The following is a 25,760-nucleotide window of genomic DNA, read 5'->3' as shown; positions in this document are numbered from 1 at the left end:
CCTATTTTCTCCCAAATGGGTCCATTTTTCACTTTCTCCTCTTCCAAAACGGTCCAAGTAATGACTTGCTGAAAACCTGGACCATACCACGCTGTTTTGAAGCCCAGCCCGTCTTCAAGGGCTTTTTACCTCCGATTTAACTTGCAGGGCGCCTCTGGAGTCTGGTATTAATAATAAATATTATTGCCGTGCATCCTTATTTTTCCCTTAATTTAATTAGAGAAAATGTAATAGCCCTTATGAAAACAATATATGAGTTTTCAAACCTAATTAACATGATACCAAGTGCGCAGGTCACTAAAATTGTTGTTTTCTCTGGAAAGCTTCCATGCAAATAGATAAAAACAAAACTGCATTTAATTCCGTAGCCTGGGCTAACAGGCAAATCAGAGATGACGGGCTCCCGCCCTAGGGCCCTGTCTGCCTGGTAATGAATACTTTCCTTTTGTCACGATTCAAGGGAGAGCAAGAGCGATATGCGAACCCTGCCAAATATTCTGAGAGGGGGTCAAGTCAGCCGTGACCGGGGTTCAGCCTTCTATCGTTCACGATCCCTCGGCCGAAAAGCAGCCCAGATGGAAGGGAGCCCGCTCCCCTGCGTGGTCCTTTGTGTTCTGCGTGCAGCACACCTCCTTTGTTCCCAAGCAAGCCTGGCCCGCCTTGGGGGCTGGGCATCTTGCTCCTGTTCCAGGGGGTCTCCTGGGCTGTGCGGGTCTGGCTGATCACTAGGCAGAGCCCCCAGCAAAGAGCCTGACCCCTCAGGGTTTTCTCCAAGGCTGACCAGGAGGCACTGTGGTTCCTCACTCAGTAAGGACAAGGGCACCCCTAAATGTCCAGTCTGGGCTCTGCCAGGAGCCCCTCCTCCCACAGGGTGCACCCTCGACTGACTTCTCTGGTCCTGCCTTTTCTTCTTCCCTTTGAGCAGCAAGCACCAGGAATGCACCCTGCTTTCCTCTCTCCTGGGTTCGAATCCAGGCTCCCCCACGTGGAGAGTGATCAGGGTCCCACCCGTGAGAGGTCCGTGAGGCTGGTCTGCAAAATAAAGATGGTGGGTGTCTCCCACCTGGTGTTGGGGGGAGACTCAATGTGCCTACTGGGCCCCGCACTCAGCAGGTTCTTTAAAACCAACACTTCTGCTTTTTTTCCCTACAGCAGACAACTTCTGCTAACTTTTTCCAAAGTCTGAATGTGGAGGGGACAAGCCCCCTCACCACCCCAATCTTCTTCTTTTTCACAGTCTCATAAACAGCAGCCCACAGGCCCTTTTGCTTGTCAAAGCTTTGGGGTTCAGTGTCTAGAAGTGGCTAGATCTCTGCATCCAGGCGGTGACAGGTGAGGGAGCTGGAGGTCCAGAGGACGAGTACGGACATGGGAAGGAGGGTCCTGCGCCAGCGACCGAGGCTTCAGGACTCAGGGAAGAATCAGAGTCCCTAGTACACACACACATGGCATCCTGGATTCTAGTTGGTTCTCCTTAGGGAACTAGAGCAGGGACCTGGAACATCAGACCAACGCAGAGCGCCAGTAGATCCAAACGACCAAGGATCACGTGATTCTGCAGGGTTGGGGCAATGGGCCAAGATACAAGGTTCACAAGGGGCCAGCATGAGAGTCTGTCGCAAGCTTGCTGTGTCCATACAAGAGGCTCAAGACAAATGACAGTACATTTAATAATAAGACACCAAATGGGCAAAGAACTTTGTTTAAAACCAAATGGAATCCCGTGTTGTCATGGTAGTTATTATGTAAGTGGTATTTATTATTACTTGCTATTATTGTTATTAATTAAATCATGCTTCCTAAATGCACGTGTTACAAATGTTTTAATGCATAATGTACACACCATGCCTTGCTAATGGCCACTTGTTCTAATTTTCACTAATTCACATGAATACGTGGTCTCTGTCAGCAAGTCTGCAGTTTCCTTGACCTGAACTGTGGATGCCTGTGAGTAAGTGTGTGCGGCTGCGTGCGGTCCAGAGAAAAGACCAACCGTGCACTGAAGAAAAAGAACACCCACATGTGACACTTTTTAAATATTATGTTAAGATTTGGGCACCTGGGTGGCTCAGTGGGTTGGGCCGCTGCCTTCGGCTCAGGTCATGATCTCAGGGTCCTGGGATCGAGTCCCGCATCGGGCTCTCTGCTCAGCGGGGAGCCTGCTTCCTTCTCTCTCTCTGCCTGCCTCTCTGCCTACTTGTGATCTCCCTCTGTCAAATAAATAAAAATAAAATCTTTAAATATTATGTTAAGATTTATTTATTTTGGGAGGAGGGGCAGAGGGAGAGAGCCTTAAGTGGACTGACTCTGCACTGAGCGTGGAGGCTGACACAGGGCTTGATCTCATGACCCCTGGTCCGCAACCTAAGCCAAGACCAAAAGTCAGACATTTAACCAACTGTGTCCCCCAGGGACCCCCTCCCCCCACTGTGTGGCATTTCAATATACACAGAATTAATTCACGATTGCCTCCTCTCTTTCTAACACCTTCTGAAGTGATAGTCAAGGAATAATGAAGGTCTGGACCCACAAAAAACCAAGAGAATTGAGGTGGGGAGAGGTAGGCCCCAAAAGACAAGAATTGACCAAAATCATGGGAGAGATAACAGTAAGCAATTTAGCAGAGCAGTGCTTATGGGAAGGAAGGGGTGGGGGGTTCCAAAATCAAGGGGGAACTAGGCCCCTAAAGACTTGGGAGTTGGAGGCTACAGAGATAACGTCAAAGAGTTAGGATCAAGTTGTGTCTTAAAACAAGGTTGGTCCAGAAACCATGTAAAGAGCCGTTACTCAGCTTTCCTTCCCCACCATGCTACACCTACCCCACATGCTAGCAGAAGGCTAAGGGTAATCTCTGAAGAAACTGAACTAGGGAGGGTCAGAACCCAAGGACACCAGACACAGCTGAGGGTAGGGTGGGCATGATATTGAAAACAGGTGTTTGGGTAACAGTTGGCATTCTAAATGGTGAGACCCCGTCCCCTTTCTATCTAGGCACCCAGATACAGGCAGCATCTTCCAAAAGCATAAGGCTGGAGCAGACTTTTCTGGGAAAACTGACTAGTGAGAGAAAAAAACTTACTATAGCTTCTCACACTTGAGGTCCCTCGATGATGAAATAGCCATAATCCTATAGAGAGGCGCACCCATCCCCAAGGCCCTGCATCCAAGACTCCCAATCCCGTTTTTAGTGCTTTGTTCTAAAACAGGAACAGACAGACAAGAATCACCAGACATTTGAGGAGAGCATTAAAACCCACAAACAGAACAAAGGAACACGTAGGGAATAGAGACTTCAAAAACACCCATATCCTCAGAGAGATAAGAGAAAATATTGTATCCAAGTACAGGATGTCATTTATGGAGCTCTTAGAAACTGAAACCCACTTCAAATGAAAATCCAGTTAACGTTTGGGAGATACAATTGAAGTAAACTTTTTGGAAAGTATGACAGAAAGACAAAAGAGCAGGAAAATAGAAAATGAGGGATGAGAGGCTCGTGCAGGAGGAGGTCTGATACCAAATTATTAGAGTTTCCAGAGAATGACAGAATTGAGACAAGAGAAAGAAAAAAAAAAAATCAAGGAATACAATTAAGATCGGCAGAATATACTCAAATGTGTTTCCAGATTGAAACGTCCCACCAAAGACCTAGCTCAAGGTAGGAACAAAAGGTGTCCACCAAGGCACGTGGTCAAGAAATTTTAGAAAACCAGGGATAAAGGGATATTAAGTGCTTCCAGGAGATGGGAAGGGCGGGTCATATGCAAAGAATCATCAATCACAACAGCACTGAATTTCTCAGTACTTGGAAGGTAAAAGATGATGGAACGTGCCTTTGACACTCTAAGGAAAACGATTTCCAAACAAAAACAATATTTGCAGACAAAGTAGCAGATGGGTGTGAGGGTAGAGTAAAGACCATGATACACATGGAAAGTCTCAAAAACTTTACTCCCATTAACCTGTCTGAGGAAGCTACTAAAGGATGTGTCCCAGCAACGTAAGAGAGTAAACCATGAAAGAGGAAGACATATTTCTGAAGCAACTCAGGCTCCTGTAACCAGATATCAGAGACAGGATGACTTAAACAACAGATCCATTTTCTCGCAGTCCTGGAGCCAGAAGATTGGGTTTCTGGTGAGACCCCTTGTCCTGGCTCATGGCTGCTTTCTCACTGTGTCCTTACATGGCCTTTCCTCTATGCAGGCACATGGAGAAAGAGAGAGCTCTCTCTTCCTCTTCTTATAAGGCCACTAATCAATTAATATAAGGAAAAACTAGTATAATTCAAGCATTAATTAATATCACTCAATCACAGTGTACTATATGGCAAACGATATCTATATAGTCCTAACACTGTGAAAATTAGGGATCTTAAGAACCCAGAAGTGCTGAGTTTTGAAAATCTATGAGGCAACTATACTGACCCAAAGTGCATTAGGCTTTTTGCCAATGAAAGTATTTCAAAATTGTCAAGTTTTCAAGTTTGCTCTGTAGAGTGTCACTCCTTTTACTCCAAGGCAGGGTGTCTCCTTCCTCTGAGCTCCCACCACCCTCCCGCAATCCCATCTCTCAAGCTTCTGAACTCACGGCTTCTGAAACATACTGTTTCCACAGCAGCCTCCCCATATCTGCCCTTTTGGGGAGCACATTCAGCGAGGGAGACAAATGAGGTTAGCCGGTTAGAAGTGATGAGGGCTGTCAGAATGGGAGCCAGTAGGATGGAGTAAGAAAAGTGGGGAGGGCTGAAGATGGACCTCTCTACAGTAGTAAGTAGGAAGCAGGGAGCCACTGAGGGTTTTTGAGCAGAGGAAGGACCTGATCTGATTCGAGACTGCAAAGAGACAAGTTAGGGGCTGTTGCAGCAACCCCACAAAGAGACGATGGAGACTGGCCAACGTGGCAGCAGTGAAGGTAGAAAGAAACGGTTGGGACTGGGGTCTATTTTGAACAAATGAATGAACAAAACCAACCCATGTGCGATTCGAGGTGATGGCAGACTTTCTTGGGAAATCTGAAGAAGGAGAAGGAACTTCCGTGTAGAATGTTAGATATAGATATGGTGCACCTTGACCCCCAGTTCCTGTCTCTCAAAAGCTCCGAATGTGCAACTCCCTCCAATCCACTCAGTCTGGTCCAGCAACTTCTTGAAGAGCCAGAACCTCGGGAGGGGAGAGACACTGTGAGGAGCCCCGAGTCTGTACCCCCTGTCCCTCTGCTTCTGCCTCTCACCCACATTTCCTGAGGGATGCTGGCAGGTCTGAAGCCAGGGTACCCCTAGGCCCCTCAGGGCCCCAGGCAGGGGAAAAAGCCTACGCAGCAGGACCTTGGTGCTGGCGGGAGTATGGCATCGGGAGGTGGGAAAACACACAGAAAGGCAAACAAAGCCCCAGGCTGTGCTGAGCTCAGCCCCAGACACCAGGCACTGGGCCTCTACCCTCTCCTTGAATGTGAGCCATCAGCGCATTTTCAAGATCTAGAAATCTAAGCTGATGGAGAGGAAGCCACTTGCCTGAAGTCATCCACAAAGAGGAAGGACTGGAGCTGGACCAGCCATACCAGCCCCTCTGCACCCCTCCCCCCCCTCCAGGGGCTGCTGATTACAAAGCCCCTATGCTGTCCCGAGGGCTCAGGGGTTCAACCCCAACCTGCCCCAGAGGTAGCCGAACTGTCAGGAATCTGACTTAAGACACAACCTTGGCCTTTATGGTTTCCAGAAAACCAAGTGGGAGGCAAGGGTTGCCATGTGGCTCCTGAGAGCCATCTGTCGCTCAGGGTTGCTGATGCCTCATCTTGTCCTCCTTGTCCAAGGCTTCAAACCCAGGGGTCCCAGGAGCTGAGGTGAATTTTCAGAGCCCTCCAGAGGGGCTTGTCCTGCCGTCTTCGCTTCCTGGCATGCCTCCTTTGCTTCCGGACATGCCCACAGCTCGCCAGCCCCTCCCCCTGCAGGGACAAGCAGGCAGGGCCCATTTCTGCCAACAGCTTCGGCTCATATGGGAAGCAGCTGGGACTCATAGGTTCCTTTCCATAGGAACTGAAAAGGAGCAAGAATCCCTCAAGGCCAGCATCCTCCGGTGGCCTTGAATGGATAATGGAGGGGAAACAGCACATCCAAGTCGAATTTCTCTTTTCAAGATAAAACAGGAAGTCTGGGAGGTGGAGGGGCAGGAATTTGAGGCATAGCTCGTCTGCTTCCCTATGTGGCACCTGTAGCAAATGGCTTAAGCGGTTGGAGGTTTAGACTCCTCACTTACAGAAAGGGGACCCTTTGGGGACTGCCCTAACGCTCTGTAATAGTATGGGTGAAGTCACCAGCACAGTACCCCACACGTGGATGGTGACCGTTAGCACTGGGTATCAGAAGTTCCCCACAGAGATGCTAAGAGTCTTCTAATTTCTTACCACTGGTGACCAACGTTTCCTGCATGTTTTGCAATGGGGGGAAAAAAAATCTGTCTTAATCAACATGTGTTTTATTGTATTTAATCTCCTCTGTCATCCTATGAATGAGGCATCATTATTTTTGCTCAAAAGAAGACGACACCAGCACAGAGGGGCTGACAATCACACACGTGGAGCGCCGGCCTGGAACCTTCAGGCTCTAAGCATAGGGCTGCCTTCTGAAGGAACCACCCGTGTTTACCAAGTGAAGGTTCTGTGCACGTCTGGTGGTGAGGACGAGCAGGAGGAGGCAGGGAAGAGACTGGCAGGCAATCACAGCTCGAGTTCACAGAGCCTCTAACATGCGCTAAGCCCGTCCGTGCATCTCCTCATTCCAGGGCCACCCCACTCAGCAGGTAGCAGGGGCAGGAGCAGGCTTGGGACTGCTGGGCCCGTGCTCACGTACGTCCTGGCTCTCCTGCTCTCCAGCTGCATGACCCACCATCATCTGTTTTGTCATTCTGGGCACCAGTTTCCTGGCCTGGAAAATGGGCTGATAATTGCACCCGCCTCCTAGCATTGGGTTAAAGATGCACAGAAAGTGCTAGAACAGTGGCTCTCATGTCGCGAGTGCTCAATACACTTAAACTAGTATTGTCTCCATTGACAGGTGATCTGCTGCAGGTCACTTAGCTCACCAGGCATAACTTGCCAAATAAATACATAAGAAACCTCACAGGCCATGACTGAGCCCGTGCTGGAGGCCAGCCAGTGTGGTAGGCAAGATATATGCTAAGATGGACAGTGCACCCCACAAATTCCTATGCTGAAGACCGACCTAAGGTCCCATGGGACTGTATCTGGAAGTCAGGTCATAAGAACAGAGCCCTACTCGGATTATGACTTATTGTCTTATTAGAAGATAGAAAAAGAGATTTCTCCAACATAATCAAAGCAGAGATTAGATGGGCAACAATAGTGTCTAACACTCAAAACCACACAGTTAATCCAACAACACTGAAAAAAGATGAGACCCATCTCTCAGGGCTGCGGCGGAAATCCGCTCAAGAAAACAAGGTTGACCAAAGCACCAAGTTGTCAGACTATTCTCAAGGGATAGCCAATCTTAGAAAAACAAACACGCACAAGTACAGAACAATGCTCAATACTTCTACGGGATCTTATTTAAGTATGAAATACATTCAGATGAGGAAAATTAGACTCGTCAAATTTCCTTGATTGCCTACAAAGAGGAAGAGAACAGGACGGAGAGGGTCTGAAGGATTCTTGCTTTATCTGCAATCTGTAAACTTTTTATACTGAATATATATTCATGTGTTGTGTTTCTTGAGGACTCAAAAGTCATCAGATTCACAAAGAGAAAAAAAGGAGAAGGAACGTCTGCCCCGAGGTGATCTATGCTTCCATCATGCACATAAAAGCCGCTGGCATAACTCTCCAATGCCTCTTCAGCCCACACCCATTACATCTCTCCTAAATGAAAGACTTTTTGAAAAGAGGAAGACTGTAAAAAGGATGGGAAGGTGGTGAAATCCATCCAGGGAAGAGAGCAGAGGACGGCTCCAGCGAACAAGAGCGAGAGATAAGGACAGGAAATGTGATCAAAGGGTAGAACGGAACAGGCATCAATATTTGACGCATGTGCTCTCCCAGAGCAGCCCTGCTGGGAGGCAGAGATGCAGCCCCCCAGCCTCCCTGCCCCCCACAAGGGTCTCCTCTACCAGCCCCCAGATAGCTCTTTCCAAAGAACAGATCTGACACAACTCAGCCCTTCCTATAAGACGCGGCTGTAGCGGGATGCGCTGCCTCCTGAGTCACCCCGTGCTCCCTGTCCTGGGATGCACTCACTGCAGGAGCCCATGGTAGCCCCTGGTCCCTGCCCACAGCTTCACCGTCCTCCTCTTCGGGGCACTGAGTGCCTTCTGGGTCCCCGGAAGGCCAACCGCACCCTCACCCCCAGCTCTCTGCTGGGCTAATACCAGAGAGCTGCTGACACCTGGGGCGGGGCCAGCATTCTGGACCCAAGTAGAGCATCTGCTGAAGGGACCATCTGACAGGCACAGAGTTTCTTGGGATCCGTGACTCACTGTCCAAAGGCTGGGCCACCAAAAAGATCATCTTCTCAGGGGGCGTTTAAAACCTTTGGTTTTTAAACCAAATTCCTTTATTTTTTAATTTTTAAAAAAGATTTTGTTGATTTATTTGACACAGAGAGAGAGAGCACAAGCAGGCAGAGTGGCAGGCAGAGGGAGAAGCAGACTCCCAGCTGAGCAAGGAGCCCGATGCAGGATTTGATCATGACAGGGATCATGACCTGAGCCAAAAGCAGACGCTTAATCAACTGAGCCACCCAGGCACCCCAAAATAATATTTTTTCATTATTAAAGCTTTTTGAATTTCAGAAATGCATACAAGAGATTGTGGACCTTATTAAACACGGACCTCAAAGAAGAAAACGTTAGATCCAATAAAAATGGGAGTGGGATTCAAGAAGTAATGGCAGAGAAGGAAATTAGCAAATATATTGATAAAACTATAAAAACAATTGTATAAAATGGAAAAGAAATTATGGTTTAGGGGAATTTTCAACACAAGAAGGAACTAAAATACTGGACCAATAAGAAAAAAAATATAGATGAAAATGGAGCAGTGGAAGGTCAGAGGTAAAACATTCTAAAATCATTGTATTGTTCTAGAGGATGAGAGACATATTTTTTTAATATAGAAGTTAAGCCCTCCAGTTGAAACATGTAAGGTCAGACACTAAAATTACCACAGGAATAACTTCCAAGTAACTGAAAGGGACAAAGAAACTAACAAAGGCTTCATCGAATGTTACAAAGCCGGGAATAAGAGACAAGGGAGAAGCGCAGGAAACCACAGTAAGTGGAAAACAGCCCAGAGGATGCAAGTCAGCTCCCACACACACAGCAACTATAAATGCATCAAACTCATGTATTAAAAGACTGGGATTTCCCAGAGTGAATTTGTCCATCTTAGGACTTAGGAAGTCCATCTTAGGACTTCCATGATGTTTAAGAGAGAGGTCTGAAATACGAGGCCCCAGAAATCCTAAAAGTTAAGATACAGAGAACGGTACACGATGCAAAGAAACCTTTCGGCTCTATGGGAACATATTCCATGGATCCGTCTTCAAAATGTTATCTGACTGTGTCTCAGTTGATACAAAAAGCCCAATGATGCGTATGAAAAATCTATCCTTACAAAGTAGGTGAACGCCAATATATGGTTCCCAGCCTTCACACTGCAAGGGAAATTGTCTGCTGAGGTACCTGCATTGGCCTCTAGGCTCTAAGCTCCTGGGAGGAAACAAGTTGTATCTTATTAGTAGCTGCTCAATTCCCAGCTCTCGGTCCAGGCCTGACTTAGAGGCTTCTTAATAAATGTTTATTGAATAAACCCATGGTTCTCGAGACTGGCTGAACATCAGAATCTTCTGGGAGTTTTTAAAAATACTGAGGCTTGGGCCCCACCCCACACCAATTAAAAAGACCTCTCTAGGGGTGGGAGCCTCAATATGGTATATTTTTTAAAAGCTCCCCAGGTGATTCTGATGTTTGGCCTGGGCTGAGAACTGCTGGAATAAATAAATGACTGAATGACCAAATGAATGAGTGTCTCTTTGATTTACAAAAGAATTCATCGCAGGATTCCTTTTAAAAGCACGCTCCCATGGTGCATTTCCCGTGTAACTCGATTTTAAGAAATTTGATTTACACCCAATATTGCCAGGACAATCTATTTTGTAAAGCAAGGAACATCTGTATTATCTATCAATTTTTTTTTATGGTTTGGGAATATTCTGTTTCTCCATTTAGTAGTGAACTAGAGACTCAAACAAAAACTGTATCATTTCCTGTACTGAAAAATGCTTTCTCCCACTCTGGCATTTAGAGACCATTTCCCGGCAATATTAAGCATGTGATTACTTAACGAGACATTTAAAGTGGTTTTGAGAAGTATAAAAACATCATTGTCTGGGCTTCCTGCTCCCGATGTTATAGGAGCGGGAGATGAAGAGTCAAAGGCGGGTTAGGTCCTCCTGGGTGTCAGCGCTGGGAGCAGAGTGGGAAGCGAAAGCCAACTCAGGTGGTGCAGCAGGAATGAAGGCAGGTGACGAGGTGTCCAGGTGACAGGAGAGATGGACAGTGGTGGCACTTTTCCGAAGTAGTGTCCATCCTAGCAACCAGAAGACAGGTCAAGACCTTCTGATCAAGTCCCAGAGAGGCTGGAAGGAGGAAACATTTCATGGAAAAGTGAGCCTTGGGGCGCTCTCTTCACAGATGGAGAGGATTTCTCCTGAGGTAACGTTGAGGGGAGTATGTTTTGGCAGAGGGAACGGTGCGAAGAGTTTGGGGAACTGCAGCAGATAGAGCAATGCTGGTGGGATATTTCCTGGTGCTTTTCTTGCATGGTCAAGACCCCCTCGTGGCCACCACCAGGACCCATGCCAGCCAGCCACACTGGGCAGTTACTGCCCGTTCCCGTTGGCCTCAGCGGCCATAATTGTTGTATCACTGCCCTAGGACAGTCATGGCAAAGTGCCACAGAACAGCAGGCTGAAACAACGCATATTTCTTGTCCGGTAGTTCTAGAAACCAGAAGTCTGAACTCAAGCTGTTGGCAGGGCCACAGACCCTCTGAAACTTGTAGAAGAATCTAGAAGAATCCTTCTGTCCTGCCCCTTCCTGGCTTTTGGTGTCACTGGTGATGTTTGGCATTCCTTGGCTTCCAAATGTTCCATTCCAAGCCTCCCTCTTCCCATGGTCTCGCCGCTGTGCATCTCTCTGTGTCCAACTTTCCCCTTTTTTACAAGGACACAGTCACGCTGAATCATGGCCCACCCTAATGATCTCACGATAACCTCACTTCCTCTGTAAAGCCCCTATCTCCATTAGAATAGCCAAGTCACAGAAACAACCTAAGTGTCCATCAGTGGGTGAACAGATAGATGTTCAGTGGATAGGATTCAGTGGATGAACAGAAGATGTGGTCTCTAGGCACACATGATGGAATATTATACAGGCATGAAAAGAAGGAAATCCTGCCATTTCCAATAACATAGATGGAACCTAAAGGCATTGTTCTAAGTAAAATACGTCAGAGTAAAATTAGACAAATATTGTATGATCACACTTATATGTGGAATCCAAAAACAAACACCCACCACAAAACAAAAACCAAACCGAACCAAACCAAAACAAAACACCAGACTTATAGATAAAGAGAACAGATTTGTGGTTACCAGAGGCAGGGATGGAAGGTGGGAGAATTGGGTGAAAGTGATAAAAAAGTAGAAACCTCCAGTTTGTAAGATAAAGAAGTTCTGGGGACGGGGCGGGCAGCATGCTGACTGTGGGTAATGCTACTGTATCGCATATTTGCAAGTTGTGAAGAGAGTAGGCATTTAAAGTTCTCATCACAAGAAAAAATGCAAAACTCTATGTGGTGATGGATGGTAACTAACCTTACTGTAGGGGTCATTTCACATTACACACATAAAGCATCATGTTGTACATCTAAAATGAATACAATATTCTATGTCAATTATATCTTGATAACCCCCCCCCCCGCCTCCCAATAAGGTCACATTCTGAGAGGCTGGGGGTCAGGAGTCTGATAGAACTTTATGGGGGGGCACAGCTCCCCCACAACAGCTGTAAAGGTTGAAAGATGGCCTCCTTCTTACTCTTAACTTCCTGTTTCCTATGTTCTTTTCTTTCCTGTTTCTAAATGCTTAGAATATCCCACTTTTCCCCCAAGTCCTGAGTCTTTTGCATTATCCCTCCTCCCCCTTTCCTGCCTGCCTGATCCCTCCTGGCCACCCTGGAGAGTTTGAACAATCCACTCTGGGTTTCACCTGGAGTTACTGCCCAGCTGGCCCTCAGCCCACCGCTCCACCCCCTTGTCCCTACAGCCCAGTGGTCAGAACACACCTGTCCATGCTTTTCCCTGCTGCCCTCAGGGCAGCCCCCTGGCCATCTGCTCTAGGTCTAGTCCTCTTACATGGAGCGTTGCTCCTCCCACCTCTGGGACCTCCAAATCCTCAATTTCCCCCACTGTCAATAATAGCATCTTAGAGGTAACCCCAGAGCGTCCCTACGACCTCTTGCCTTCTAATCTGGGCAAAGTCTGGTCTTAACTTGTCCGGTCATCCTTCAGCAGGATCTCGGCTCACCCTTCATCTGTCTCCTGGAACATTCTTGAGTGTCTGCAGCCAAAGCTGTATTTCTTCACTGTTTCCCTTTTCCTTCTCCTCTCTTATCTTGGCTTGCTCCCTGCCCTCTTCTTTGTTCCTCTGTTATTTATATGAATTCCCTTCTCTGCACTCATCCCGTGGAGATCCCCTGCGGAGGGCAATGCTCGCTCTGGAACTGGGCAAGTTCCACCCAGTGGAGAAGACAGTGCCTGGGCTGGGGCCCCCAGAGCCCCCTCCCCCAGGGTGAATCCTGCATCTCAGTTGGGCCAAGCCAAATTTAGGGATGGAGAGCCTGACTGTGGCATCAGTCAGGTCAGGATTTGGAACCTCACTGTCATTTCTGTTTGCCAATTCTGGGCAAATTCCTTAACCTACTTGTGCGGACTTCTAATTTGTGCAAAGGTGGGCAGAGTAGAATCTAACTGGTCGGGGTGAGAGATCAATCAGGTTCCAGCTGGGAAACAGGTGGCAATTTTGAAATAAAAGAATTCTAGGATTATTCTAGGGGAATTTACATACAAAGGACCTATTCACAAAGTGGTGGTTTGCAGCCTGCTGGAACCACCCCAGGCCCTGAACCACAGGGGCAGTGGAGTGGGGGCATGGAGGGGGCACTTACTGGAATCCAGAAGGGGAGAGACCTGTAGAGTCAGACCCCTTGAGAGGGGAGTGACTGGGGTCTAGGGCCACACTCAGCTCTGCAGGGCTGGGGCTGCGGAGCGGAGACGCCCTGGTCTCTCCCTCCTCCCGCCCTCCCACCAGTTGCCTCCAGAGGACTGGACCTCACGGGGGCGGGTGTGTGGGGGGGGGGGGCCTCCCAGGGCGGGGGGCTGCCCACATGGTCCATGGAGCTCAGCCTCCCAGTAGATGGTGCTGCAGGGAAAAGAGGGCATTTGCAGGAGGGTTTGGACGAATCAGCAGAATTTTGTAAATCAAATGAGATCAGGTCTGGAAGACCCAACACCTGCTACACGGTGAGAGTTCCATGAATGTGTTGGCAACTTTTCCTCTCCCCTCTCACTGCTATTATTATTCAGAGAAAGTAAAGCACCGTGTTTCCTGACTTTTCTCTCACCAAGCCTAAATCTCCAGGAGGAGAAACTACCAGAACCAGCTTCTTCTCTGAACTGTTGAGTATCTACGCGCTCCCGTCCTCTTCAGGGAGCCTGCCGATGGCTCCAGCCCAACCTAAGCTGATTGGACCAGGGGTGCCCTCATGGGCAAAGCTGATTGGACCAGGGGTGAGCACCGCACTCTGATAGGCAAAGCTGATTGGACCAGGAGCAGGAGACTTATCCTCCCGGGCAAAGCTAATTGGGCCGGAGGAGGGCGCCGCCCCTTCATGGCCAGAGTACCTACCGGTCAGTGTTCCCACGCCTGCCCCAGCTGATTGGGCCAGGGACGGGCACCTAGGAGGCCGCTGGCTAGTGACAGGCCAACCTCATCTGCTCTCTCACAGGGTTTGCAGGTGAACTATTTAAAGGGGTCCTTGGTGAGTAGGTCCGGGAGCAGGAGGAGCAGAGCAGGGGGGGAGCTGAGGGACCCCGAAGCGGGTAGAGTAGGGAAGGGCCAGCAGGTGTCCAACCCTGAAAGGCTGGAGATGCGCCCCTCCCAGGGACCCAGAGACACCGCCTTACCGAATACCGCCCTGCTCCCGCTTCCCCTGAGGCCGGGGGTGGGGGGGAGGGCAGCGCTGGGCTTTTCCTGCCCCCTCGCGTCCCGCCTCCTTCCAGTAACCCCCCTCCTGACCGAGCTTGTCCCTGTCCGCTGCGACAAGAATTTCCAAACTCTTCTCAGACACGTTGTCAAAGTCGGCCTGCGTGGCAGGCCAGCGGCGGCCACAGCCCATTTGCAGCTCTGGAGAAGGACGCTGAAGGTTGACGACGAGCGCCCCCCTCTCTGGCTCGTCCAAGCAGGAGGGGCAGAGGTGAGGCGCTCTAACTGTTCAAGGACCTCTCTTGATTATGCAGTTCCTTCGTTTGTTATTTCTGTAATCAAAGGGACCCACTGATATGTTCAGGGAATATATTCAAAATAAATACTGGACAGATATTTAAGCTAGACTGAGCGGCGGGGGGAGTCATAGAGCACAGCGACCAGCTTGCCTCCTTTCCTGCCCCACTACACTGCCTCGCCCTCACCAGACAATTTTGCATACCTTTTTATAATTAATTGCTATTGTTTTCATCTCCAGAGCCAAAATATTTTACTCTCTGACACATCTGTTGGGCATTTGATGTATGTTTTCTTCTTTGTCTTTCTGATGGCGAGTCAGTAACGTAGGGTCTGGCCTGCTCGCCTGCTCGCTCGCTCTCTCTTATTATTTTATTTTTTTTCTTTTTCCAAATGAGAATGCCAAGGCCCCACAGGACCAGTAGGTACCTTGTCCAAGTCCTCAGGTCGTTAGAGGCACAGAAGAGACCAGAACTAGGGTCCAGAACTCCGAATCTGCTGCTTTCGTCAGTACACAACACCATCCTCTTTACCTGCAGGCAAAATGTCCTCATGGAACTGGAGCACTCGGAGCCTGCTCAGGTGTCCAGAACTGTTGCAAGGTCACCACCTCCTGGCAGCCCTCCCGGATGGCCCCAGCAATAGGTGACCTCCAGATCCCGGTTTGCACTGTGTTTCTGCCACACTTACCATGATGTAGCTTCCTTTCAGCAGAGCCACGTGTCTTTGTGCATTTGACCTCCTCTTGTTCGGCTGGCTACAAGCCCTCCTGAGGTCAAGATCCTGGGTCCATCACCTTCATGTTTCGTGTAGTGCCTGACTCAGAGCTGATGTGCATTTACTGGATGAATGAGTGCATGAGTGATTGAAAAAAGGAAAAGAACTACTCTATTGGAAAGTGGGCCGGCCCTTTGTAACTGGTAGCCAGTGATGGTCTGAGAGGTGAGAGAGGGTAGAGGTGAAGAGCCAGAGGGGCAGGGACCCGGCTCCTAACCCCCACTCCGCCACTCACAAGCAGTGCGACTTGAGGCAATTTTCTTAATCCCCTGTGCCTTGGTTTACCTGTCTGCAAATGAGGATAATGTGAGCCTCTTGCTCCATTGCATTGTTGTAAGAATTAAATGAAATTTAGTAATAAATTTAAATAATTATAATTTAATAATAAATTAAAGAAAGCATGAACGCAATTCTTGGCACAAAGTAAGTGCTCAATAAACCCTTGCTATTAAGCAGATGTGATTTAGCAAATTGGAAATCATGCCCACTAGCTTTATGTTTCTTCTCTGTGAAACAAGGCGCCGTCTTCTATGTTTTCTCTTTGTCATGTGAAACTTGGGCATTGATTAATTTTAATCCCTCTTCTCTCGATCCTTCTTAAAGCGCTGCCCACCTTCTGGATCTAATTCCAAATCTTTATTTTACCTGCAACAAAATAAGTGGGACAAGCACGTTGGGTCTCAGCTTTACTCCTGGGGCCTCTGGGTCATGGTCATGGCCAAGGCTAGGGTGAGCAAGGTGCTCACCTTAGGCATAAAATTTAAGAGGGATCTGAAAAACTCAATAACCAAGAGAAATAGTTTTTATTGTGTTAAACATACGAACATTTTATATGTTAAAATAAATAAAGCTGGGGCACCTGGGTGGCTCAGTGGGTTAAAGCCTCTGCCTTCGGCTCAGGTCATGATCCCAGGGTCCTGGGATCGAGCCCCACATCAGGCTCTCTGCTCAGCAGAGAGCCTGCTTCCTCCTCTCTCTCTGCCTGCCTCTCCGCCTACTTGTGATCTCTGTCTGTCAAATAAATAAATAAAAAAAAAAATCTTTAAAAAAATAAATAAATAAATAAATAAAGCTTACCAGTTGAACCACTTTAAAGTGTACAGCTCAGTGACCTTAAGCATACTCACAGTGTCATATAGATATTGCCACTGCCTATTTCCACCAAACAATAAACTCCCGAGATATAATGTTTTAATGCAATAGTTTTTAAATCAAAATTAATGCAGAAAAAGCCATGATGAAGAAAATATCAAAATTTTTAAATAAAGACAGGATTGGTATACTGAAGTTGATTAAACATTCTTTGAAGTTGTCACTTGGTAGACAGAAGTCACCAAGGGTGGCAATTCTGTCCGTTACAAATGAGATTCACAAAGAAGTAGAGTTTTGAAAATATTATTGGTAAGTTTGCTTCCATTAAAGGCAGAAAAGCAAAATCTGAGTAAATTCTGTTTGGAATATTAACAAAACATTCAAATTTAAAATAATCGTGAGAGTTTTAACACATCTACTTTTCAGTTTTTCAATAATTCTTTCAACTACTTTTAATGTTTTGGGGGGGAAAATTAACAGTTGAAAAAATATTTCAAAAGCCCATGTTGGGGTTCACATTTTTCCTTCTGGTTTGGGCTTTAGTAATGGCTCGGCACAGCTGTACTACTGATCCTGTAAGTATAAAATTTTGATATTTTGCTCATTGTGGAGTTTTAGCATTAATTTTGATTTTAAAAGTCTACATTAAAGTATTATTTATGTTGATTATTGAATTTTTGGTTGTCCATTGATTTTTGTTCTTGAGAGAGGGGCTTACTTTCCTCACCCTAATTCTGGACCTGCCTCAAGAGCTTCCAAGAAACTTAGACATGACCTCCCTCCAAAGAGGAGTGATTGTCTACGTTAGAAGGTATGGTCCCTGTGTCCCTCTTCTCACCTATAGATAGCTTTATTATCTGGACCGAGTCCAAAATGGACATGCAGGGCTCTTGTTCACAAATGACGAATTTCAAGATGGCAGCCACAGGGCATTGAACCAAGCGCGGGGCCCTTCTGAGCCCGGGGCCCTCGAAGCTGGGTCTGCTCTCAGCATTGGCAAAGACCACCCTGTGTGACCTCCTCAGGCCTCCTCTTGTCTTGCAGTAGTCTTTACCTTTCTTTCCTATCTGCCCTACGGTCTCTACAGCCCGACACTACAAATATGGCGCCTTTCTGGCCAGACCTCCCCACGGCCCTGGAAGACATCCAGCACGAAGCTCTTCTGCATGAAGCGGGATGCTGGGCAGAGAATAGGTGTCTGTACCTTCCTCTCCCTACCAAAAGCGTCTTGGAAGTGGGACAGTTGCTTGTATGTCATTCATTCGTTCAGTCTGTCAGTCATTTGCTGAGCACGTACTGAGTCCCTGTGTGCCAGGCACTGGACGGGGCATCCTGGATCCAGACAAGAACAGCACCAAAGCCCTGTCCCCGAGGACTCATGGGGACCTAGGTCAGTAGGAAGACGATTACCGTGAGGCGACTTCAGGAAACTGGCAGCAGAGAGCGGGGTGGGGGAGGGGGAGGATTAGGCTGTTTCCAGGGAAGAGTAACTCATCCCTACTCTTTATTCTAGCTGTGTGACCTCGGTGGCCTGCGGCCTTGCAGGGCAGAGGCCAGGGGTTCTCTGCTCTCTAACCAGAAGGAGCCCTGTCTCCAGAGCCAGATGTGCCGCTCCTCCGTCGGGCAGCCCTGAGATCGGGCACAACCAGCCAAGACACCTTTGGGGATTCAGGCTCTCCTCTTACAAGGGGACAGGCATCTTCCCTCACATCCCCCGGGCTCCTACGAAGTAAGTCAGCTAAGTGCTTGTAAAGTCCGTATGCATGGGAAGGAGTGGTCTTCTGAGGCTGTCATACCACATTTGTGGGCCCCAGAGCTATTTCAATCAGCTTCCTGGCTGTTTAATCGTCATTCAGCAAACATGTGCTGAGCACCACTGCATACCAAGCCCCATGCCATCTGTGGCATCTTAAAGCTTCTTCGGCATTTTCATACCTCTTTTTGTTGTTGTTTTCAGTCTTCCAGGGAAAGCAGATGGCTGTTATTAATTCCATTTTCACAAATAGGGAAACTGAGCCTCAGTTACATTGAACCTAAAGTCCCTTGTCTAATTGGGGATGCTCTGAGATTTGGTCACATTTGTCCTTCGCTTGTACAGTGAGGCCCCTATAGGACTTGGCAAGCCCCCCCCCCCGCCCCATTTGACTCTGGGAGAGGATTCAGAGACGGTTTCTGGCATCCCCCAACAGCCTGCTGCTGTGCCCCACCCCCCCGCCCCCGACTCTGCAGTCACCTCCGACCTCACATACCCTGCTCTCACTCTAGCCACACAGCAGTGGTGTCTGGCAGGAAGAGCCTTGAAGCAGGGAGGCCCAGTCTCTGGTCCCTGCTGCACTTGGCAGGACCTTGACCTTGACCTCCCGGCACTCTTCTGCACAATGGGAAACAGGTTCCAGGGCACAGGGCTCGGGGTACACAGGAGAACATGTGAAAGGGCAGGCACAGAGGTTTCCTTTACTGAAAACAGCAGAAGCATTGTCTACCCTGAGCCCACTGATAGGGCAGGGGCCGTGCTGCCGTGTCTCAGAGCTCCTTCCACGCGGGTCCGTCTGGAGCAAACCACAGTTTCCAGCTGTGAGCTTGCTGAGAGGAATCACCACTGCAGTCTCCTCCAGGCTCACCCCTGGCAGTCTGACTCCAATTTACAAGCCCTTCTGAGCTCTCCATGTGTCCCCAGCACCGTGCTAGACACAATAGAGGACCCAAGGGAAGTCCTCCTCTCTGCTCTTGGGAGATTTTAGCCTGCTAGGGAAGGCAGCACCAAGCAAATACTCTTGGGGAACAAATTCTACATCTTTGTGTCAACCTGTGAACTACGGACAGATTGATCCCACCTTCCCGGGGGGAGGCATGTCGATTGGGCATCGTGCATTCTGGGAAGTCTTCCTGGAGGAGACGGCTATTGAGAGGTGATGGGTTTCTTCAGTTTTCCTCCTGGAGACACTGATGCCTCAGGGAGGAACAGTCTCTATATAGGGTCTCCTGGCACTGTTCTGATCTCTCCCCCTCCATGCATAGTTCCTGTACGCAAGCTCCCACAGGTTTTCTCACAAGTACAAGGTAGATAATGTCAAGACTGACCTCACGGGATTGTGCCACGGCAGTAACAACATATCAAAATGAAATTGCTTTGTAAACTAGCAAGTGCCAGGTGCTACTATCGTTACCCCAAGGTCTGCTTTTATTTCCTCGAACAAGTCTCTGGACTGGGCCCTCACACGGGCATGGCTTCTGGGGAGCCAGGTCTGAGCCCGGGTCCCTGGTGTCCCCATTTTGCCCCTTCTATTCTCATGGTCCTAAGTTCTGGCCACTCTACGTGCCATGCCTCTGGACTTCTTCAACAGGACTTCTTCTTCTCCTTCTTCTTCTTTTTTTTTTTTTTAAGATTTTATTTATTTATTTGACAGAGAGAGACACAGCAGGAGAGGGAACACGAGCAGGGGGACTAGGAGAGGGAAAGCAGTCCTTCCGCTGAGCAGAGAGCCCGATGTGGCGCTCCATCCCAGGACCCTGGGATCAGGACCTGAGCAGAAGGCAGACGCTTAATGACTGAGCCACCCAGTCGCCCCCAACAGGACTTCTAGAAAGCCTCTTGAGAAATAGTTCATTTTCTCAGGTTTACTTTTTTGTATGGCAAAACATACATAACATTTACCATTTTAACCGGTTTTTAAGTGCACAGCTCAGGGGCATGAAGCAATAACACTGTTATGCCTAAACCACCCATCCATCTGCTGAACTCTTTTCATCTTGTAAAACCAAAACTCTGCCCCCCACCCCCAAACACCAGCTCTCCGTTTCCCTGCCCCAGCCCCACCCCCAACCCCCCTTCCTGCTCTCTGTCTTTATGAATTTGACTCCTCTAGGGATCCTCAGTGGATCACGCAATATTTGTCTTTTTGAAAAAATCTGTCTTTGGTAACTAGCTAATTTCACTTAGCCTACGTGTCCTCAGGGTTCCTCCGTGTTGTGGTGTACTGTGGATCTTTCTTCCTTCTTACGGCTGAACGACGTTCGGTTGTATGTGCCTAATACCGCATTCCATTTATCCGTTCATCACACTGATGGACATGGGGTTTTGCACCCCTTAACTCTCGTGAATGATGCTGCAAAGGGCAGGGGTGCACAGAGCTATCTGCTCAAGTCCCTGCCTCCCATTCCTTTGGACAAGTGTGTATACCCAGCGCTAGAATTGCCGCATCCTAGGGCAATTCTACATTTAATTGCTTTAAGAACCGTCCAGCTGTTTTCTGCAGCTGCTATGCTTCTTTACATTCTCCAGCGGTACGTCTGGCCAGCTTCTCTGGCCAGCCTGGGCGCCGAGTACCTGTCCTGGGGCCAGTGTGACTATGCTAGAATCAGAGATAGAAGGCAATATTTGAAAATATGAGAATCCAGGTTGAGGAACAACTCAGGGATGTTAGGAAAACAGAGGAGAAGCCATCAAGAGGGGTTCGAGGGAATAACTCTGAGCACAGCACAGAGCCAACATGCAGAACTCGCTGCATTACCAAGCCTCCAAGTGTACTTGTAATCATGAATAATTTTATGACTTCTTACCAGATGCCTGGTAAACCCCTTAATATAAAAAGCAATGATTTTTCTTTTGCCAAAGGACTTGGGAAATACCTCTCCTGAAACTGCAAATACCAAAGATACCAAGCAGAGAGCAAAAACACCCATGCAAACCTGTCTAGCTTTCCCAATAAAGAACATTACAGGAACAGAGGATTTTTTTTACATGCTCATAAAATGATTATACTTGTTCTGAGAATTTCCTGGTTTGAGCATGACTGTTACAGACCCATTTCATAAGTTGATTTATTTGTTTAACTGTATCTGCGGGGACCTGTGTTTTAATTCCAATTGGCTTGGCTTTTTTTTTTTTTTTTCTTTCCTGTTTTCCTTTCCCGCCCATATCACATCTGAAAAATCTCTTTCCGGCACACACATTTGAAAGTGGCTAGAATTGTCAGAGATTCTCAGTGCTCCAAAATTCTTTTGGTGTTCTCAGCTGCTAACATTCCGGTCTGAGACTTTCCTTGCCTTGGATACTCATTGGTCATTTCTGCTGTTGCACTTACCAAAATAAAAATTCGACTTCAGCTTGTTCCTCTCCAGGAAAGGGCTGGTGAGCAGTTTTCTGACAATTGTATATTAAATGCAGGTGACTTCATGAAAGCACTTTTCTGTCTGGCCCAATACATTAACCATAACCCACAGTTTCTTCCAAAGGAACTGGAATGAATTAAATTGTTTAATAAAACCTTACTTACCTGGATAAACTCATTTCTAGTTTGCATTTAGATTCCCTAATGCATCTTTCCAGATTGTTATTTGTAAAATAAAAAGCTAGACGTGTTTACTTAGAAAGCCAAACATCAGACCCTAATCCTGGTTCCCATCCAAGTTTTTTGCAACTTTTTTTTTTTTTTTACATTTCCTACTGTGTTATGAACCATTGTGTATTTCATTTAGCATGACTTGATAACTCCCACCCCGGATCCGAATGAAAAGCTGGGCACTGAATTCACATCTCTGCATACATTTTTTTTTTCCTATCACACCCCTGAAACCTGTACTATTTTGGATGGGAAAGAAGCCGAAACCGCAGTTTAGAAATCCATTTTTGAGCTGGGCCTCTGCAATGAGGCCTCCCCGGCTGCTGGTAGAAGTTCTCCAGGATTATGAAGTGTCTTTTTAAGAAGCCACCTAGAGGAATGTTGCTGTGCCCCCTGCGAAATCATTCTAGAAGGCTGGATCTTTCAGAAGAGCCAACATGGTAAACTCCACGAAGGAGAAAAATGAGCCTGAAGAATCAGTCATCTTTCCTCTTCTCCCTGCCAAAAGCAGTTTCTGGCACATAGTATGCCTTAAGTGAGGGCTTGCTGACTTGATTAACTGAACAAATGAATAATGAGGATGACTTACTGTACCTTATTTCCCTGTTTGCCTTTTTCTAGTAAACCCAGTGCCAAATTTAATGCTCCGATACAGTGAACTATGTTCGCCCGGATATGTGATCGAATTGCTTTTCCTTTCTTTTTAAACATGTAAGAGTTCTATTTAAACAATTTTATTATATACCTGTCTTCATTGAAAGTACTAAAGATAATGTCTTTCCATTTACACTGACATCCACTGAGCACATACTTTTCCCAACGTCGCCTGATATCTTCGGTTCATCAACCCCCCATGCCAGGAATCGGTGTTCTATTTAATAGATGAAGACACCTAAATATTTTGTCCTTGATTTCTGGGGGTGGGGGAAGTAGTAGCCAACATTTTCATAGTGCTTCCTACCTGTCACATGCTATGCCAATCATTTGATGTAATCCTCAGAAAAGCATTTCACCAGGTAGCTATTCTGGCCGTCCCCACTTTGTGGATTAAGAAACTGAGACTTGCCAATTAGGTAATTCACTGCAGGGCCTGCTGCTGGGAAGTGGCAGGGGTGGGATTCGAACCCAGGTTCCTATCTCCCAGGCCAGTGCACTCAGTATTCCTAGGCACAGTGCAAGAATATCAATGTAGTCATGTTTTCATTCAGATGCAAATGATTTGTTTCCCCTTAACTGCAAGCATCCATTTGCGTAGGTCCCACTAAGGGGGCTTAGGATGGCCAAGGTGGGTATTCCTGCAGAGATGAATGGTTGCTAGACCAGGAGACACTGGAACGAGGAAGAGGGTCTCAGGCACCATAAACTCACCTCTGCCATGTGTTGCAGGGACCATTCAGGGGAGAGGCAGGGTGCTGGCTAGGCCTGAGGGAGGCCCGGCAGCAAGGGGCCCAGCCCCAATCTGGCACTGCCCGCACGTTGCAGTTCTGACCTCAAACTCGTTCTTCTTTTCCGGAAGCTTCTCCCTGCTCTGACCACAAAACAAAGGCATCAGACTCTCTGTTGTTGTTGTCGTTGTCCTCAAGAGCTGGTAGGCCAGAGAACCCTTTTGTCCTTCCGCCTGTCAGTTTGCAGGAAAGCCAGCTCTGAACACCCTCCCTCCCGTGAGCCTGCCGCGGAGGAGCCCGTCCCGTCAAGTGCCTGAGAAACTCGACAGGAACGTCAGAGATGAGGTGCCTGAGGTTTATCAAGTTTTCGAGATTACACCTCCATAAAGCCATTTACAAGACCGCTCAGCGCCCGGCCGCCGAGCCTCCCCGTGCATCACGGCCACCTCCGGCAGGCGCCAGCACCGGAGAGGAGCCGGGAGCCCCGCAGCCCCGCCACCCACCTACCCACCCATCAGACCCACCCTGTCCCTGTCAGGAGGAGGGGCCGAGGGCTCGGCGCTGCTTCCCTTATAATCAAATTTTCACTGTGCTCTCTGACAGGTTTTTAAGTCACTTAAGGGATCTATTTATATGTGAAAGCATCAGCATCGTGCCGTAAATCCAACCGCAAGCCAGTCCCGTGTTTTATTAAGTTTAAGTTCAGTGAGAGTGCAAAGCAAGCGAGGGTCCCGTGTCTCTCCGTTACATCTGATTTGCGGTTCCCATAAAAAGGCCCACATGCCGCTGTCTCAGATGTGTTTTGGATTGAAAATAGGATTAATGTGCTAAAGTGTGATTAGAATGGTTAAACGCGATTAATTGGAACAGACTGCTGCTGCCAAGGGAGCTCCTCCGAGGCTGGCCCCGCTCCAGGTGACCAAGTGAACAAAGCCGGCCAACGGTCCAACTGGCTGGGCGGCCCGCCTCCCGCGCCCGGCCCGCGCATTTTCCCCTCGCCAGCCTGTCTCAGGCCAGATTAAATGCAGCTGAGAATGCTGGGCTCGCGCGGCCGCGGCCGTCCTCCGGGAATAGGCAGGAACCCCGGCCCGGCCCGGCCGCGTCGGTGCCGGCCGAGGGCCGCCGCGCAACAAGGGGCAGCGGGCCAGGTGGCTGGGCCGGGGGGGGGGGGGCGGGAGTAATTTGGGGTTTTTAAAATGATCTATTAAACCCCTGAACTTTAATCAAGCTGCTACCACTCCGAGGGCTCGGATTTACCCCCGGAGCCCAGGCCCTGGCCTGAAGCCCTACGGGGTCTCCTGCGGGGCCATTGGGTGGCCAGGGGGGGCCCTCTCAGACCTGGGCCACCGCCACCCCCAAGGGGTTTTGTCCTTGGCCACCAGGCTGGATGGAACCTTCCTCCTGCCTCTGCCCCCAAAACACATGGAGACTTGAAAGCTGAGGTAGCCAACATTCCTGCCATCCCACACTCCCGACCCCCAGCCTGCCTGGTGTGGGGTCCCCCTTGGCTGTGGCTGGTTTCCCCACATTAAAGTCAAGGGGTCTCCCCAGATGCGGTCTTCCAGGAGATGGCTGCCTCCAAGACAACGGGCAGACTGGGGGAGGAAGAGGTGACTTTGTTCTAAAATCTCCTCAGAATAAAAATTTTATAAAGACATTTCTCTTTGCAGGTAGCTTGAAAGAGATCTTTTTTTTTTTTTTTTAATAGTGAGGAGGAAAACTTATTATGGGCCCTAAAATTTAAAAGCATATTGCCCCTTTAAAATGGTCATCTGGATATTAAAGGAAATATGTCCTGGAAGGGACCAATTCCCCCAGGTCTGCTGAAACAGGGTACCAGGGAATTGTTGAGTGTGTGAGGGAACTTTACGGTGGTAACTTATATTTTTATTTGTCTCTTGGGTTGGCTAAGTAAGGGTGTGTGTGTGTGTGTGTGTGTATGAGAGAGAGAAAATATGTCTGTGAATGAGTGTCCGTGTGTGTCTGTGTGAGTGTGAGCACGTGTGTGAGACCGTGGGTATCTGTGTTGGTGATATGTGTTTCTGGATGGTATGTGTTAACTTGTGTGTGCGTATCTGTGTGTATCCCTGTGTGTCTTTGTGGTATGTGTGTGTGGCAGGGGTGGAGTGTGTCTCTTGATGGAAGCAGACTAGAAACAAGGAGCAGGCCTTCTAGAAAGGTCGGAACTTCCAGATGTCAGTCCGGACCTGCTCACACAGTCCTCCGGAGGGTAGGCTGAAAACCCTGAGAGCGGTGAGGGATGTGGCCATTAGGACTTTCCGTCTAAACTGGAACACTGGAGAGGAAAATGTGACCCAGCATGACCAGAAGCATAAAGGGGGAATGAGCAGCTGCCCCATTTTGAGGACCCAGCACAAAGGTTAAGGCTCCTGTAGCTCATCTAGGCCACAAGTGAGGACATCGGGTCCAGAGAGGAGGCAGGTCACATTCTAGACAACACAGTGAGTCAGCGGGATGGGACCTGGGTGGGAGAACTAACTGGCGCTCTCCTGGGGATGGTATTTTGAGGAGCCCCGTGTGACATCTGTCCTATTCTATTCCTACTTCCATTCTGTTCTCCTTCTAGAA

General features: G+C 48.3%; 1 protein-coding gene across 1 annotated transcript in view; it reads right to left on the bottom strand.

Moving 5' to 3' along the window:
- SYNE3 (spectrin repeat containing nuclear envelope family member 3) overlaps positions 1-25,760 on the bottom strand; it is a 978,380-nt gene that overhangs the window by 469,310 nt on the left and 483,310 nt on the right. The gene's annotated exons all lie outside the window — the stretch shown is intronic.

The sequence above is a fragment of the Mustela nivalis genome (genome assembly GCF_964662115.1).
Source record: "Mustela nivalis genome assembly, chromosome: 6".
NCBI lineage: Eukaryota > Metazoa > Chordata > Mammalia > Carnivora > Mustelidae > Mustela > Mustela nivalis.
Note: the sequence above shows the minus strand (reverse complement) of the source record. Positions and strands in the feature narration are given on the sequence as shown.